Source organism: Giraffa tippelskirchi, chromosome 1, assembly GCF_054371585.1.
Source record: "Giraffa tippelskirchi isolate mGirTip1 chromosome 1, T2T-mGirTip1v1.2.pri, whole genome shotgun sequence".
In the NCBI taxonomy this organism is placed as follows: Eukaryota; Metazoa; Chordata; class Mammalia; order Artiodactyla; family Giraffidae; genus Giraffa; species Giraffa tippelskirchi.
Window position 1 is genome coordinate 70329914 of NC_137275.1, and position 19128 is coordinate 70349041.

Sequence of the window (19128 nt, forward strand, 5' to 3'; positions counted from 1 at the left end):
AACTCATGTCCATTAAGTCGGTGATGCCATCCAACCATCTCATCCTCTGTCATCCTCTTCTCGCACCTTCAATCTTTTCCAGCATCAGGGTCTTTTCAAATGAGTCAGTTCTTTGCATTAGGTGGCCAAAGTATTGGAGTTTCAGCTTCAATATCAGTCCTTCCAATGAATATTCAGGACTGATTTCTTTCAGGATGGACTGGTTGAATCTCCTTGAAGTCCAAGGGACTCTCAATATTCTTCTCCAACACCACAGTTCAAAAGGATCAATTCTTCTGTGCTCAGCTTTCTTTATAGTCCAACTCTCACATCCATACATGACTACTGGAAAAAACATAGCTTTGAATAGACGGACCTTTGTTGGCCAAGTAATGTCTCTGCTTTTTAATATGTTGTCTAGATTGGTCATTACTTTGCTTCCAAGGAGGAAGTGTCTTTTAATTTCATGTCTGCAGTCACCATCTGCAGTGATGTTGGAGCCCCAAAAAATAAAGTCTGCCACTTCCATTGTTTCCCCTTCTATTTGCCATGAAGTGATGGGACCAGATGCCATAATCTTAGTTTTCTGAATGTTGAGTTTTAAGCCAACTTTTTCACTTTCCTATTTCACTTTCATCAAAAGGCTCTTTAGTTCCTCTTCACTTTCTGCCATAAGGGTGGTGTCATGTGCATATCTGAGGTTATTGATATTTCTCCCAGCAAGCTTGATTCCAGCTTGTGCTTCATCCAGTCCAGCGTTTCTCATGATGTACTCTGCATATAAGTTAAATAAGCAGGGTGACAATATACAGTCTTGACGTACTCCTTTTCCTATTTGGAACCAGTCTGTTGTTCCATGTCCAGTTCTAACTGTTGCTTCCTGACCTGCATACAGATTTCTCAGGAGGCAAGTCAGGTGGTCTGGGATTCCCATCTCTTTAAGAATTTTCCACAGTTTTTTGTGATCCACACAGTCAAAGGCTTTGGCATACTCAATAAAGTAAAAGTAGATGTTTTTCTGCAACTCTCTTGCTTTTTCAGTGATCCAACGGATATTGACAATTTGATCTCTGGTTCCTCTGCCTTTTCTAAATCCAGCTTGAACATCTGGAAGTTCAAGGTTCATGTACTGTTGAAGTATGGCTTAGACAATTTTGAGCATTACTTTGCTTGAGTGTGAGATGAGTGCAATTGTGCAGCAGTTTGAACATTCTTTGGCATTGCCTTTCTTTGGGCTTGGAATGAAAATTGCCCAAAAAGGATGGCCAAATCTACAGAGGAACTGCAATTTTAAGAATATAATGCAGAGTTTAGTAACTTTTTATAGATTATAACTGAGACCATTAGAATTCAAATGGTTTATCACTTGTGGCTGAGCTGAAATATCTGCTCATTCCTTTACTTATTTATTCACTCTTTTTTTTTTTTTTTTTTTTAGTGCTCAAAACAGAATATATTTTTTAAAAAAGAATATAACAAGAAATTCAAATGTGCCTCCTCACGTCTGCTTTCACTGAGGCATCTGGGTGACAGGTATTGATGTCAAGGAGACTGTGAGGCTGAATTCAGAAATTATAAAGAGAAGCACAATGAATTGGCTACACAACTCTTTTTTTTTTTTGGATAGGCCTGAAGTTTTATGGTTTTTTTTGTTTTGTTTTTTTTTTGTTGTTGTTTGTTTATTTTATAAATTTATTTATTTTAGTTGGGGGCTAATTACTTTACAATATTGTAATAGTTTTTGCCATACATTGACATGAATCAGCCATGGGTTTACATGTGTTCACCTTCCTGGACCCCCCACCCACCTCCCTCCCCATCCCATCCCTCTGGGTCATCCCATTGCCCCGGCCCTGAGCCCTTGTCTCATGCATCGAACATGGAATGGTGTTCTGTTTCACATATGATAATATACATGTTTCAATGCTATTCTCCCAGAACGTCCCACCCTCACCTTCTCCCTCAGAGTCCATAAAATTGTTCCATGCATCTGTGTCTCTTATTCTGTCTCGCATATAGGGTTATTCACTCTTTTATCCGTTTATTTTTGGGACATTTATCATGTACATATGCTGTGCCACACCAAGTAGTCAGTAAACCTTATTTTCACACAGAAATTAATAGTGTGAACAAGGTTCCGAAAAGAATATCAAAATAAAACATGGGAAAACTTTTAATTTCATATTTTCAGTTATCATTTAAGGAGAAAAATGTGATTGGTCATTTGTGCTTAAATTCTTATCAATGCAGAATGGGTAGAGTTAGGGAGAAAGTTTATAGTAGGGAGTTTATTATTATTCTTGAAAGAGGCACTTATCAACTAAAATTTGTAAAAATGTCTTTAGTGCCTTTCCATTGCTCCATTCTTTTAATTTTTTCTGAGCTACTAGATGTCCCAGGAATAGTCATTCAAATTACTGTACATAAACCACCCCTTTTATGTTCTGAAAAGCTCAAAAGTTAACTAAAATTGCTAAAGAAGGTGTTAAGAAATGTGTAATAATTTTGCTTGTCCTTTCTTATAGTTTTGAAATAAATATTTAAGCTGCAGTATATGACCAGTATTGAATGTCTACTAGAGAGGGATTTGCAGATTCACAAGTTACCCAAGTAGAGGGAAATGTGAGATTTTCCTCCATATTTTCTTGATTATTTGGAGTCAGTTGGCTGATAACACACTTTTCTAAGTATGAGCAGGACCCTTTCTAAACACCAAGTGGAAGTGTTAGTCACTCAGTAATAGCCGACTCTTTGCAATCCCATGGACTTCAGCCTGCCAGGCTCCTCTGTCCATGGAATTCTCCAGGCAAGAATACTGGAGCGGGTAGCCATTTCTTTCTCCATAGGATCTTCCCAACCCAGAGATCGAACCTGGATCTCCTGCATTGCAGGCATATTCTTTACCTTCTGAGCCCCCAAGACAGGAGTCGAACCTGGAATCTTCTGATTCATAGTCAGAAACGCTATTGAGCCATTGAGCCACTGGCCCCCACACTGTTAAACACCACATCAATTATCAAATAAACTCATTAGCTTAGTTTCCATCCACATTTGAAGAATATCTCTGTTTTACTTTCTTCTTGGCTTTAGCTGTGACACATAAATATAGTTTTAAAAAGAGAGTGAATAATTAAAGCAACAAGCAATTAACTAATTGGTCCTAAATATATATATATATATATATATATATATATATATATATATATATATACCCAACACCAATAGCATAATTGCAGCCATTTTTGGAGCAATGCTGTAATCATTTATGGGTCTTTATTGTTACTCTTTGTTACAAACAACTAGACAAAAAACAAATTTGAAAATTTTCATTGGTACTTTGAACATTTGGACCTTCTTTAAGCTATTATATCTTACCTATGTCCCTTTTCTTGTTCCATCTACCTGGACCTGCTCCTCTCTGCAGTCCTCCCATATCAATAAACAGATTACCCATTACTCCCTCGTTATGAAAAATATTCCCATACCACCTCTTCTGCCTTTCAGAGAATCCATTTAGACCCTTGTTCTGGGCTTCTATAGCCTCCCACTATTCCCCTATCATAGCTAGGACCAGTTAAATCATCTGTGTGCCCATTGAAAAATGAAAATGCAGAACCTGTGTTAAAAAAAAAAACAACTGTTGAGAATCTAAAAATAGCAACTTTGGAGCAGTATATTAAGCCTGGAGGCCTACTGAGCATGGGACCCTGAACAACTGAACAGATTGCCTGCCCATGAAGCCAGCCCTGTTCGCAGTCCCGTCATTTTTACCACCGTTGTTGTTCATTTGCTCAGTGTGTCCGACTCTGTGACCCAATGGACTGCAGCACGCCAGGCTTCCCTGTCCTTCACCATCTCCCAGAGCTTGCTCAAACTCATGTCCATTGAGTCAGTGATGCCATACAACCATCTCATCCTCTGTCATCCCCTTCTCCTCCTGCCTTCAATTTTTTCCAGCATCAGGGTATTTTCCAAGGAGTCAGTTCTTTGCATCAGAACTGGCCGATATATTGGAGCTTCAGGTTTAGCATCAGTTCTTCCAATGAATATTCAGAGTTGATTTCCTTAGAACTTGAGACAAATGTTTATGGAGAAGCAGAGGTCACATTTGATGTAAAACATAGGACTGGTGAGTGATAAAACTGGATATTAAGTGGGAAGATTTCTAAGCAAAGTGTTGAAGGAATGGCTTAGTTCCTTCTGACTGCTTATAGCAAAATGCAGTATGAGAGAAATAAATTGAAGACGAAATTGTTAAGTGAAAGGAAACAGAACTTAAAGATCTCAGTCTGTCCACATTACAAAAAAATGAGAAAGTGTGTTCAGAAGACAAAACCCAAGGTATGGAAGACTGACCTTTTGATAAGGATATTCATGGGGGTGCGAACCACAGAACTAATCAGCCACTCCAGCAGGACACTTCTGGTATGAACTGAAAGGGAGGGTGATGGGACCTGAAGAAGGGAGGCTGGAACATGTGCTGTCAATCCTTCAAGGAAAGAAAAGAAGGACCTTTAAGGTAATCCAGAGATCATCAGGGTCATAGCCTAGGTTTCAACAGGTCAAGCTGGCTGCAACAGTAGTGTTGGGGGAAGAGTCACTGAGAACCATCAGGGCATCATTCCTACCAGGAAGAGAGCAGCAGCATCCTTCCAAGCTGTAAGGGTGGCATTGCCACCCCAGTGAGTCTAGAAGGCAGAGAATCAAGTCAAAGAGGATTATTTTCCAACTGCAATGCTGCTGCTACTGCTAAGTAGCTTCAGTCGTGTCCGACTCTGTGCAACCCCATAAATGGCAGCCCACCAGGCTCCGCCGTCCCTGGGATTCTCCAGGCAAGAATACTGGAGTGGGTTGCCATTTCCTTCTCCAGTGCATGAAAGGGAAAAGTGAAAGTGAAGTTGCTCAGTCGTATCCGACTCTTAGCAACCCCATGGACTGCAGCCTACCAGGTTCCTCCATCCATGGGATTTTCCAGGCAAGAGTACTGCAATAGCTCATGGAATTTTAGACTTTCTTGAGGCCTGTCTTTACTATTCCTTCTTTCCTGTCTCCTTTCTTCTTTCCTATGTCTACCTTTTGAAATGGATCTCAATCCTGTGCTGTCCCTGTCAGTGTGTTTTGGGAGCATGTAATTTGTTTGATTTCATAGGCTAACAGCTAGAGAAGAATTCTGCCTGAGATCAATTGTACCTTCAGTCTCACCTATATCTGATTTAGATGATACTGAAGTAAGACTGTGGACCTTATACTTAGGGTTGATGCTGGAAAAAGTTAAGATTTGGGGACTATTAGGTTGGAATGAATATTACATGTGATAAAGACATGGGTTTTCGGGGAGTAAGGGGTATCCACAGCATTTCACCAGAATGCTATGGATAAAATTTTTGTACCCCCACCCTGCCCCCTCCACACAAATTCATATGTTGAAGTGCTAATGTGATGGTAATTGGAGGTGGAACATTTGGGAGGTAATTAGGTCAAGAGGGTGGGGTCCCCATGGTGAAATTAGTGTCCTTTTAAAGGAGGAAAAGAACTGGCCCTTCTTCTCTCTTTGTAATGTAAATGAGAAGACCATCACTATAAATCAGGAAGAGGTCTTGACCAAGAATCCAGCAATATTGGCATCCTGATTTTGGACTTTCAACCTCCAGACCTCAAAGGAAGAAATGTTAATTGTTTATGACACCCAGGGTATGTTTTGTTACAGGAACTTGAACAGACCAAGAGACAACTGGAGGTTGAACAAGATGAGAGATGTCATTAATAAAATAGATATAATTAGGCTTAGTGTTAATTTTTCTTTTGTACTATAATTTTAAGTTACATGAACAGAACATAAAAGTATGTAAGGTTCTATATATTTCATTGCTGCTCACAAGTTACTATCATTTTCCTCAGTGGAAAAGAAGTAATTTATTGTCTTAGAATGTTTCTAAAATCAAAGTGTTATTTATAATTAATCTGTATATTCATTGGCATGTTTTTCTCAGAAGAGAAAAAAGTTGAGACTAAAGCAATGATATGATCAGAACTTACATCATCATAGAATTAAAGCAATATAACATTTTGATGAAACTATTCACTGGTAAGAAAATGCTGACATTATATACTGGTGGAATGTTGTTGTTGTTTAGTCACTAAGTCGTATGTGACTCTTCTTACCCCATGGACTGTAGCCCACCAGGCTCCTCTGTCCATAGGATTTCCCAGGCAAGAATACTGGAGTGGGTTGCCATTTCCTTGTCCATGGGGTCTTCCCAACCAAGGGATTGAACCCACATCTCCTGCATTGACAGGTGGATTCTTTACCACTGAGCCACCTGAAAAGCCCACACTGGGGGGATACCTTCCAGTTAAATTCCTCTCCTGAATTATGATAAGTTTTACCTCTGAATATAATTGGATGGCTGCTGGTAAGTTGTAAGTATAGAAAAAAGGATTCAAAATCAATTCATGTCCTTAAGAATAACATAAAAGTGTGTAATGGATTAATGTTAGGAAGAGTTATAATTAAGATCTCTATACAAAAGTATAAAATTAATTGTGTTTAAGCCATGTCGTTCTAGTAAGAAAAATGATCATAACAGTAACAGAAGTGAGAATTTCTACTATTTATTGTATTCCTACTGTGTGCCAGGCTGTGTACACTCTGCTTTACAAGTGCCCAAATAGTCAAGGTGGAGGGTGTAAAGAAACTGATAAATCAGGAATAAGAACATTGCTTCCTTTTAAATATTTAAAGCTTTATTATTTGAGACTAAGTCTGCCACTCTTAAATTGGTTCCATTCATCATTTAAAAACCTTAACTGATCTCTGGGAAAATCTGTCTCCTATCCATGAGGGATTGTTCATCTTCCAAGAGTGATACAGCTGTGTTTCATTATGGGGTGCACTGGCCGTGGCAATGTGGATCCCTGATCTTCATTTCCTAGTTAACTAGCATCCTGTTATCACACATGTGACCATCTTTCAGCACTAGAAAACATTTCCCCGAGTGCTCAGAGATTATATGGCACCAGTAAAACAAATCAGCCTATGCCAGCCCCCAGTACATGGTTTCCTGATAGTTTAAAAAGCTCTTGAAGACCTGTGTCCACCTTCTATCATTAAGCTGTATATAACTGATCATTTATGAATTCTTTCCAAGCTTCCTGTGTAGGAACATAAGATCTCTTTAAAATATCAAGTGCACCTTATCACATATTTTAACATTCGATAAACATGATTACTTCTTCCTCTGCTGTCAAATACACAAAGCTCTCTGATGAGAAGGTGACTAAGCATGCCAGATAAGTAAAGTGTTATTTTCCCCCCATGTTTCTGCCTGATATCAAATTCTATCTTTGTTCAGAATATCTCTGTGCTTACTGCAAGCAATTCTCTTTTGAATCATTTTGCTTCTTACTGTAATAAATGACAAAAAATTGAATGTATAGAGGGATTGCTTGGAAAAATGATACTAGCAGATTGAATTTCAGGGTAACGCTATTACTTTTGAAAGCCACAATTCTCTGATTTACTAGGATTGGCCTTTCTTTCCCTACCCAGGGAAGGATTACTGCTGACAAATTGGAACACCTTTTCAAAATATTTACTTTTTTCCTTTCAAGGTTTCCTTATGAAACCTTTGAAATGCACAAATAAATGCTGTGAGGAAAGAGGCCCAGAGCAGCTGTGCCATCTAAATGTAACCACATATTTAATTTGCATGAGACTTGGTAGGTGGAAGAATATGTAAATAGATTCACAACTCCATCGGCCAGTAGGATTTCTTTTCTCTAGTCTTTTTACCAAATAAGGTACAAATGTGCCTAGGTTTACTTATAAAGCCTGTGAAGTTTAGGACGTTGCTTGTAAATATTTGCTAACCTTTCTCTTTTGATTACTGTTCATCTTTCTTGGTTTATCACTGAATTTCGAACACCTGCTCCCATGTCTGAAACATAGGAATTGTCTACCTGACTGCAAGTCCCCTAAAAAAGAAACAAAGAGAAACTGTACTTAACTTACAATGGTAAGATAAGTGTCACAAAGACCACATTCTGGTTGGGCAATGCCTTCGCATAGACCTGAAGTCATGTTTCCAATGTTGCAAAAGGGCTAAAGAGAGATTAGCTACTTGAAGAATAGCTCATGAGGTCTGTTGTTGACAGGCCCCAAGGTTGTTTAGTAGATGGTTCTTAGTAAAAGAAACTGCAACAATATAACCAATTTAAAGTACTACAAAAAAGCCCTAGAATTGAAAAGTGTGAAACTGACATGGAAATTTTGAAATCTTCTTTGACACTCTTCTCATACTTCTTGAGAATCATGTTTCCTCACACAGATCATATTGGACTTTTTTTTTTCCCTTCTTCCTCAGTATTTAACAATAGGAATTACACAATTATAGATCCTCAGGCACATCAACAGTTTGGTGATGAACATGTTTGAATCATCATTGGTATAGCTGAGGGCAGAAAACTCAAAAAGAAATGCAAATTTTAGAAAGAAAATGAAGGGGAAAATGAAATCTCTGAATTTTGTGTTTTATTAAACTTCTGGTATTTGAATAAACTTTTTATAAACCTAAATAATTTCTAAAAAGCATAACTTCTGTGAACATAATATTTCTCTCTCAAGTGGTTAAAAAAAACAAACTAAAGAGAATGGAAGAGCTGAATTAATTGGCCTTCTGAAGGAACATTTTCACTTTACACAGCAAGTATTTGTGTGCTTTGCTTTCCTATATAACTATTAGATGACAACTTCTTATTGAGGACAGGGCTGTCCTTGGTGAATTATCATTGGGCTTTTAAAACATAAGTACATTGTGCACACAATATTATGAAAAGCATTTTTATGTTACTAATGGACATGAACTGCTACAAGCAACAGTATATTCTGTTCATCAAAATATTAATTGATAACAGGGGTGTAGTCTTAAACAAACAGACTTAGCAATATTGTATTTCATTGACATTATGTTGGTGCTACTTTCTGTTGAAGGGTAAAAGGGACCAGGAAGCTGGATATACATTTAAAAAAGGCATATGGATGGAGTTGTAAAAGGGGCTTGTGGGGAGGGGGTGATACCTTTGAAAGCCAGGTCCTCATCATTACATTAAATAATTGCTTTTACATGTATTAACTATGTAATAGTCATGATATTGACAGCAATTATTTATGAAACACTTGGGTAAAGAAGTGGCCTGCAATGAGGAGACCAGGGTTCGATCCCTGGGTCGGGAAGATCCCCTAGAGAAGGGAATGGCAACCCACTCTAGTGTTGTTGCCTGGAGAATTCCATGGACTGAGGAGCTTGACAGACTGCAGTCTATGGGGTCGCAAAGAGTCAGACACGACTGAGAGACTAACACATGCACACTGACATGTATCAAGTATAATCCAGTGTGTTTGATGCATGTTTCCTTTACTCTTTACAATAGCTCTACAGCATAAGCATTATTCTCTTCATTTTATTGAATAGGAATTGATTAGGGAACTTAACAATTTTCCCCAAATATGCAGAGGGTAGGGTTTTATCCAAATTCAAATCTAGATCTTTCTAAGTCTAAAGCTGTCTCCTCAACCCCTGGCCCGTTCTGCCTCTCCAAATTTTCTTGAGGGTCTACTGCATGCTCAATTTCTTTCCAGATTCCAGGGACGAAGTAGTGAAGAGGTATGACTCCTGGTTTTAACGATATTCCTCTTTAGTTAGTGAGTTAGATATTAAACAAATTATATTAGCACTTTACCCATTACCAATGGTTAATGCTATGAAGGGAAAGTCCAGGCTGCTATTACAGGCAGGGAGATGGTGCTCAAAAGAAAGAACTCCTAATATACATATGGAGGGATGAGCATTATATATGTCAGAAAAAATTTTTTAAAACTTAATTTCAAAAATCATCAATTCAAAATATTCTTTCAATATTGTATGTTTGACTTGCCAAGGACAGAATTAAATTTCTTAGCAGTTTTTGACAGATAATATAGTCATGATTTTTAGAAATAATAACATAAGAACTGTTTAATATGAAATATTATTATTTTTATCACCTTCAACATATTTCCATACCAATTGAGAAGAGAGAAAAGAGCCATCCTGTGACCCAGTGTCTTAATTGAGTCAAATGCTTGTTTGGAATCTCTGGCTTGTGGTTGCTTTCTGCTATGGATTTAGCAGTTCGAGTGAGTAAAAGCAGGATCAGTTAGTCAAAAAGATTTTGCTTGGAAGATTTGCTTTTCCCCTGCTGATTTTTCCTTCTATACAACAAAAACTGCCCCCTGTTAAAAACTGAGTCTATAAGGCAGTTGCAGCAGGAATTCTTTGAAACAGTGTTGTTGCCACTCAAAATTCATCATGAAGATAAACACCTGACAGAACTGTTAAATATGACAATCGTTTCCTCCATCTAGAGTGGTAATGTTAATATTTCATGGCTGTTAACCAAGTGCTAGGTGCCACATGATTTGTAATATTTTCTCATATTACTGTCACACCAACCTGATGAACCAAAATCAGTGCCATTGACTGTTGCTGATATTGTTAGACCAATTTGACAGAAAAGAATACCGAAACTAAGAAGAACTGAGTGAAATTCCCAAAGTCGAAGGTTAGAAGGTGCACAGTCAGGTTTTGCTTCTGGGGCTGTTGGCTATCAGTTCAGTTCAGTTGCTCAGTCGTGTCTGACTCTTTGGAACTCCATGAACCACAGCACGCTAGGCCTCCCTGTCCATCACCAACTCCCAGAGTCCACCCAAACCCATGTCCATTGAGTCGATGATACCATCCAACCATCTCATGCTCTGTTGTCCCCTTCTCCTCCTGCCCTCAATCTTTCCCAGCATCAGGGTCTTTTCAAATGAGTCAGCTCTTCGCAGCACATGGCCCAAGTATTGGAGTTTCAGCTTCAACATCAGTCCTTCCAATGAACACCTAGGACTGATCTCCTTTAGGATGGACTGGTTGGATCTTCTTGCAGTCCAAGGGACTCTCAAGAGTCTTCTCCAACACCAAAGTTCAAAAGCATCAATTCTTCAGCGCTCAGCTTTCTTTATAGTCCAACTTTCACATCCATACATGACCACTGGAAAAACCATAGCCTTGACTAGACGGACCTTTGTTGGCAAAGTAATGTCTCTGCTTTTTAATATGCTGTCTAGGTTGGTCATAACTTTCCTCCCAAGGAGTAAGCGTCTTTTAATTTCATTGCCACAATCAACATCTGCAGTGATTTTGGATCCCAGAAAAATAAAGTCAGCCACTGTTTCCACTGTTTGCCCATCTATCTGCCATGAAGTGATGGGACTGGATGCCATGATCTAAGTTTTCTGAATGTTGAGCTTTAAGCCAACATTTTCACTCTTCTCTTTCACTTTCATCAAGAGGCTCTTTAGTTCTTCTTCACTTTCTGCCATAAGGGTGATGGCATCTGCATATTGGCTATAGAACCTATCTCATTTTGCCCTGTGCTGTGCTGTGCTTAGTTGTTCAGTCATGTCTGACTCTTTGTGACCCCTGGACTGTAGCCTGCCAGTCTCCTCTGTTTTACCCTAGTTAGGAGGTTATTCCATATTTGTTGTCGTTTTGTCTCAGGGCAATTAAAATAGAGGCAGTATGTCATCAGGATGTATCAAGCATAGAGAGTGCATGATCTGAAAGCAGAGCTAAAAACCTGAAGAAGAAGGAAACGCTAGAGAAAGAGTAAGGAAGATCTACCTGTCGTAATGTTAGGGTCATCAGTTTGCTGATAGACTGACCTGCAGGCAATGTGTTCCTGAAAAATGATTCTCCTTTGTTCTTTAAGTAATCGATACCCTATAACATTTCTCACTCTTGTTTCCTCTGTCCCTAGCAGTGGACAAGCACACATACTTAAACAAAAAATGCATTTCAATAAAATAGGTATCTTCCCAATGAGGATGAATGAGTAGGTCTTGCTCTTCAGAGGTTATGCCCTTTGCAACTCGCAACAGTCTCTTGGTTGTTTATTTGCCCTTAATAAATATCAATGATCTTATTATATACTTACTACCTCTGCCGTTAGAAGATCCACTTGAATTCTACTGTCTGCAGCCACACATGGTTATCTTTCCTGGAATTTCATATTTGCTTAGTTTGGAATGAGAAATTTGAATGTTTACATAAATAAATATATAAGATCACTGTTTGAAAATTAAACAAATATAATACTATGGTTGAAGATTGTCAGAAATGGACCATACACCCATGTAAATGATAACTTTGATTTTATTGGCTCCAGCTGAGCTATCCCTTAGAGATATAACAAAAGAAATGAACTATTTATTGCCATATTGCCTAGAAGAAACTGAAATGAGAAAATACCTATGTTGCCTTAAGTCAAACATATGGAGTCTGGAAAGAAAATTAAAAGCCCATGCTACCATAAAATATGATGCTTGGTGGCTGTTTTTTCCAAAACCTGAGTTGGGCTATTAAAAAAAAAATGGGTTAAGAAAGGCAGGAAGGAAAATTATATGTTTCATCTAAGTGGCTCAAGTGGTGCTGGTTTGAATATTATCTAAATCTTGCTTTAATAAGTGAATGTTTAAGAAAGATTAGGATTTGAGCTAATTTTATTTAGAGATGTTTGGTAGGTGATGTGTGTTCTTCAAGAGAATCAATTTTATATACATTATCTCTGCCTGCCAATGCAGGAGACGTAGGAGATGAGGGTTCAATTCCTGGGTCGGGAAGATCTCCTGGAATAGGGAATGGCAACCCACTCCAGTATTCTTGCCTGGAGAATTCTATGGACAGAGGAGCCTGGTTGGCTACAGTCCATGGGGTCACAAAGAGTTGAACACGACTGAGCCCAGACTCATGCATCTCTCCCCTACCTCTACCTTGGGCCCATTACCCACTTCCCCAGAGTGATGGATATTAAATATCTGCCGATATACTGCAGTGGTTCTCTGACCACAGTAGGAAGCTTTGCTGGAAATAGTAATATTTGTAGATATTGCTAGGTCTATTTCAGTGTGAGCTGGGTTAGGCATATTCTTCCTTCATAAAAACCATTGATTCTTTATAATAATGTGGCTGTCATCTTTAGGATAATGAAAGTTCAGAGCAGAAAATTATTAAAAGGATAAGGAAATGGCAACCCACTCCAGTACTCTTGCCTGGAAAATCCCATGGATTGAGGAGCCTGGCAGTCCTTGGGGTCACAAAGAGTTGGACGTGACTGAGTGACTTCACTTTTCAAGAGAATAACAGAGAGAAAGGAAAGAGGAAATAAATATTTTTCAAAAAGTATTAAGGTTATACTTGATAAAATGGACATGTGAGCAGGAAAGCAAGTAGTGACAGATAGTTATGAATTTGGAAATAAGAGTCAGGCTATTTTTGTTTGAAATCAAGGGGGAAAGGCATATCTTAGTACTCTAGACAAGAAATAAAATCTATATTTTGAGCCTGCATTCAAAGATCTACTGAGCTCTAAGCAATTAGCAGTGCAGTTAAAGGATCAGAAATAAAGACAGTGAAGAAAAGTGACAAAGAGTTTGTATTCCACCTGTAGATATTATTCTTTCTATGATGCTTCTCATTGCTGTCTGCTGGTATCACAGATGGCTAGCGTGAACCCATTTGCCTTGAGAAAATGAAGAGAAAAAATAAACTCCTGTCAGATAGTAAAAATGGACTGGAAGTATTTTGCCACTAAGGATTAGTTGGGAAGGTCTGCGAGGGTGTTCATGATCATGATTACCTACCTTTTACTCAGAAATTTGACAAGCTTTCACGTTTGTAGAAATTGGTAATGTATGTATTTCTATCCCCTTTTTCACTGATGTTGAGTAAACTGAGGCAGGCAAAAGCATGATGCTATGAATCAGGGAGGAAAAGCCAGGTAAATGTCCAAGGGAAAATGTAAAGACTTTTTGGGAGCCCAGAAATCTGTGTGACTTATAGAGGAAAACAGAAGCTTTCTTGAAATGAGAGTCTGAGTCATAGGAAGATGAAGTTTTTCTCTGAAATCTGAGTACAGTTTGAATTTTAGAGAAAACCAAACCAAACATTGTTTTAAAAGTCCAAACCAGGGATAATGTGTACTCTGATTTACACAAAATTTATGTTTCTAGACACTATTCTAAAGAAAAACAATTTTTTACAACTCCTGGCAATTTTGTATATAATAAAATTGCATTTTTCTATTTGGATGTGCTTACCTAGTACCACCTGGTGGCAGCTAAAAATATTTCAGGAAAGAAAACTAATTCCCAGTTTTTCAAATTCCAATTGCAGTCTCAGGAGGGAGATGCTAAGTCCTAGAAATATTACTTGTATGGGGAAATGTGTGCTCAGTGGTTTTAACTCACTGGAGAGTTAGCACTAAAGTGTTTTGTCATGTTGCCAATGCCAAGAGTCTCCCCACTGTTTATAAAGAAGTGTTTTCTGATGAATTTTCTTTAGCCATAATACATAGATGTTTACTTTTTCATTCCCTTTCTCTTTGATTTCAGGCACTGATGCATCAGACAATAGACTAGCAGTAAGAATGCCAAGTGAATGAGCATAGCAGAGAATCAACCAAAGCAGAACATGCAAAGGTGTCAAACTTATCACCTTGGCCTCGTTAATACCAGGTTACAGTTAATCGTGCTAACAACACTTTCTAGTCTCTCCCCCATCGTTATGTAACAATGACTTTCTTTTTTTCATTACTGGCTTAAATTGGTTTTTAGATCTAGTTCCATGAAAATTTCTTATCTTCCTCAAGGCACCCTCCTATAAAACCTTTATTCAACTTTTATTGAGTGAGTATCCACTATTGCCAAATGCTATTCTAGATTCTAGGGATATAACACTGAACTAAAGGGCTAAATTTCAACTCTTTTTGTTCTAATGGAAGGAGAAAACTACTTTCACTAATATTACTACTTCTACTATTACTACTACTATTGCTACTACTACTAATATTAATTTATTTAGCACTGTTTTACACCAGGCTCTGTTCCCAGTGATTTATTTGATTGATTCATTTAATTCTCACAACAACCCTATGAGGGAGTACTATTTTTATCCCAACTTATTAATGAAGGAATTGAAGCACAGGGAAATTAAGTAACTTGCCCATGATCATCCAAACAATAAGTGATAGAGATGAGATTCAAAACCCAAGCCCACTCCAGAGTCTGCTCTTCACCACTGCTTTCCACCACTTCTCAAAAAACAAGAAAACAAACAATAAACAAGCCTACTAATAAATAGATTTATAGCAATTTACAATAAAAAATAATTACTTTCCAATTTACTATTATTGTAAAATAGTTTACAGTAGCAAAACGAGCCATGCTGCTGTTCTCGATAATTCGGTCATGTCCAAATCTTTGCCACCCCATGGACTGTAGCCTGCCAGGCTCCTCTGTCCATGGAATTTTCCAGGCAAGAATACTAGAGTGGGTTGCCATTTCCTCCTCCAGGAGATATTCCCAACCCAGGGAATTGAACCCACAACTCCTGGATCTCCTGCACTGACAGGTATATTCCTTACCACTGTGCCAACTGGGAAGCCCAAAAAGCTGAACTAAGCAAAGGATGGTTTCAATTCATCAGCCTCTGGGGTATGGGTCCAGCATGCTTCTGCTGCATCACTCTACTCTACAAAATGAGCCATAAGGAAAGTCAAATATAACAGTATGGATAGGGTGTAGTGGTCTGGGAGGAGAGAAAGGAGGATGATAGAGGGGCTTCTATAGACTGGGTGGTCAGAGAGGTCTCTGAGGAGCTGAGATCTGAAGAATATGAAAGAATCCATTCTACAGATATCAGCAGGGAAGAGCCTACCAGGTAGAAGGAATAGCAAGTGCAAAAGCAAGAGGGATGCTTGAGAAGGTTCAGGGAGAAGAAAGATAGCTCTTGCAGTTGGAGTGTAGAGAAAAAGACGTAGAGGGGAAGAAGCTGAAGAGGTAGCAGGCCCCTGATCCTGCAGAGTCTTAAATCTGAAGGCAGAAAGTAAGAAAATGTGTCATCTGGTACTGCCACGACTCTGCCAGGCCCTCTGAAATTCTAATAACAACGAGAAGTCACTGGGTGGTTTGGAGCAAAGAAATGATACAAACACTTCCATTATCCAGATCATTTCTGCTAAAAATGTTTTCTCTATTCATAGCTTCTACCTGGATATCTCACCAGGTACGTAGGTGACCTATGTCTAATATTCCAACTGTCCTTGGCTTATTTTCTTGTTGAAAGACCAACAGCTATTTCTCTCTTGAGTATTATTTTCCAGACATTCTTCTTTCTAATTGGTCTAAATGTCCACTTACAGTATCCAATATCAGTGAAGGCATAGCCATAATTGTATCTCCTCTAACTAAGAACTACACTAGATGCATTCTAGCAGTGCTGAAAGCAAATGAAATCATGTTTTATTGCTAGAAACTGGAGACTGTTTGGCATTTAGCAAAGCAAATGTTTGACCCAAGGGCACTAGTGTGCCACTGTTAGTCATGAATCTCTTCTATGTTTGTTTTATTAAGTTTCAGGACTTTACTATCTAATGAGTAATGTTCCCACAATGAATGTTAAAGGCCCAAAGAAAAGAATTATGTTGTACGTAGTAATGTATATAATGAATGCAGTGATAACAGAAGCAAACTGCCTAGTTTTCAGAAGGAGGTAAGGCACAAGCTTCTTCAAATGCATGGAGTCTGAACTTCCTCAGCATTCTGCCTGTACCTGTATCTTAGGCTTACCTATTAGACTGAAAACTCCCTAAACAGAGTAGCTTTACAGCTTTTTATTACCACCACATCAAGCTTGATGACTTGTAATTTATAAGATATATATGGTTGGTTTGGACGGATGGGTGGGTGAATAGATAAATGAGAATTCAAAGATCTTGAGAGTCAGAGTGCAGTCTTAGTACTGCTTCCTGTACAAACAAGGGAAACTTGGTAATGATCAAACTGAATGAGATAACATATAACCTGAAATATTACCAATTATCAGTTTTAGAGAAGTATCAACTTTAATATCTAGAGAATGGCTGATTTTTACCACTATTGTTTCCAAGAGTGGAGCCAGGCAAGTCAAGAACATTTAATCAAATGATATTGACAAAACTTGAAATCTATCCTAATTCTCTGTTAGACTGGCTAACTCTTTCTGTCTCAGCTAAGATTTCTTTAGGTCATGTTTTTCAGCAATATATTCCTAACCTCCAAAACATTTTGCATACTTATCCAAGTGCCTGTATGGTACAGGAATATACTGTAATTTCTATGTAAATGTTACATCACATTATTTCAAATTATAACCTCAGTGGTTGAAACCTAGTGTATGCTAAAGTTAGCAAAGAGATTGCTTCTTAGTGGAAGAAGTCCGTTCAGTTGTAATTCAAACATAAAATATATCCCTTTATTCCAGCATAAACCTTTAAATGTACCCCTGTAATCAGGAGATTAAACTGTTGCTGTAATCACTTTCTGGTCAGCATTGTATTCACTACATAAGATACTATAAACAGATGGATAAATAGATAGATAGATAGACATTTGCATCTTTAATTGACAGAGGATATCTGTGAAGATATAGTATAGCCATTCTTTTTTGTATTTGCCTAGAAGTAGTCATAGTGTGGGGCTTCCCAGGTGATGTTAGTGGTAAAGAACCTGCCTGCCAATGCAGGAGACATAAGAAATGAGGTTTCAACCCCATGCATCAGGAAGATCCCCTGGAGAAGGGCATGACAACCCGCTCCAGTATTCTTGCCCGGAGAATCCCATGGACAGAGAAGCCTGTGGGCTATGGTCCATTGAGCTGCAAAGAGTCAGACATGAATGAAGCAACATAGCATGCTTGTACACATTCAGAGTGGGAGCAATATGGGAGAGCACTTGAAGGAGAGAAACCACTGCAACTTGCAACATTAGAAAGAATTATATTTTAATATTTCTAAAGTAGAACTCTAAGTACACAGCTGTCTTACTATTTGCTATTATTGCATATCAATCAGATTTGCTTCTTTTTAAGCAACATAAATTTGAAAATATGGTGTTGGAATTCTAGTCATAAACTCTGGAACTGCAAGTCTTATTCACATAATTAATCTGGAATTACTTTCAGAGCATTTTAGGTATTTGTTTATGGATTCTGGAAGGATGTAGAAGACAGATTTATAAGACCTTAGGCAATTGTGCTTTTAGGCACTTATTAAAAACAGTGTCATCGTAAACATTTCAGTGTATTTGTGTTCTTTGTGGACTTCCTGCTTGAGTAATTAGGTGTAATAGAAAGAGTACTTGGTGTCTTAGCAGCCTGTTACAAGTCCTTGATGGAAAAAAGCTATTTATTGTCTGAATTGTATCCTCAGCCACCAACATCATTATCACTTCAGTGACCTGCTCTGTACTGTGAACAGTGTGTGACTCAAGTGGGGGCTTCATGAATCGGCATTGGCATGAATATTAAATGAGCTGGAAGAAGTGAAGGTAGATGTTGTAGACTCTACTTTAAGGAGTGTGTGTGTGAGTGCTAAGTTGCTTAAATCATGGCCTACTCTTTGCAACCCTATGGACTGTAGCCAGCCAGGCTCCTCTGTCCAGCAGACTCTCCAGGCAAGAATACTGGAGTGGGTTGCCATGCCCTCCTCCAAGGGATCTTTGGGACCCAGGGATCCAACCTCGTCTCTTAAGTCTCCTGCACTGGCAGGCAAGCTCTTTAGCACTAGCGCCACCTGGGAAGCCCTTACTTCAAGGAGGTGGATAGCTAAAAGGAAAAAAAAAAAAAAAGAGAGAGATGTCATTTAGAAGACATGGTCCCAAAAAATAGAAAGCATTTATAAGTACCATTGTTTCCTCATCTATTATTAAAGCAGGATGAATTTGTTATAGAAAATTCAGAGAAACTCACAGAAAAGAGAAACTCACAGAAAATTAAAGCACCCCTGATCTCTCAAGCCAGAAATGATAATTCTAATCTTTTCTTGTTGTATATACCCACATGCCCACACACACACATACTAATTTATGATTCTTAAAAACAAATTTGAGATATTTACTCATGATTCAACATTTTCCCATGTCATTAGTTATCTATCTAAAACATTACATTATTCCCTCCCCCATCCTATCTCTTTATCTCCTAATTTATTTAACCAACCTGTATTCTTGGCCATTTAGGCATTTTTCAGTGT

The 19128-nt window shown here is 38.3% G+C and overlaps 1 long non-coding RNA gene across 1 annotated transcript in view; it reads left to right on the forward strand.

Annotated features, from left to right (window-relative positions):
• LOC145529045 (uncharacterized) overlaps window positions 1–18724 on the forward strand; it is a 36976-nt gene extending 18252 nt beyond the window's left edge. The window contains exons 2-3 of the long non-coding RNA XR_014070878.1: window positions 14453–17559; window positions 18678–18724. This is a non-coding gene — a long non-coding RNA (uncharacterized LOC145529045). The remainder of the gene's footprint in view (window positions 1–14452; window positions 17560–18677) is intronic.
• Window positions 18725–19128: the final 404 nt, after the last annotated feature.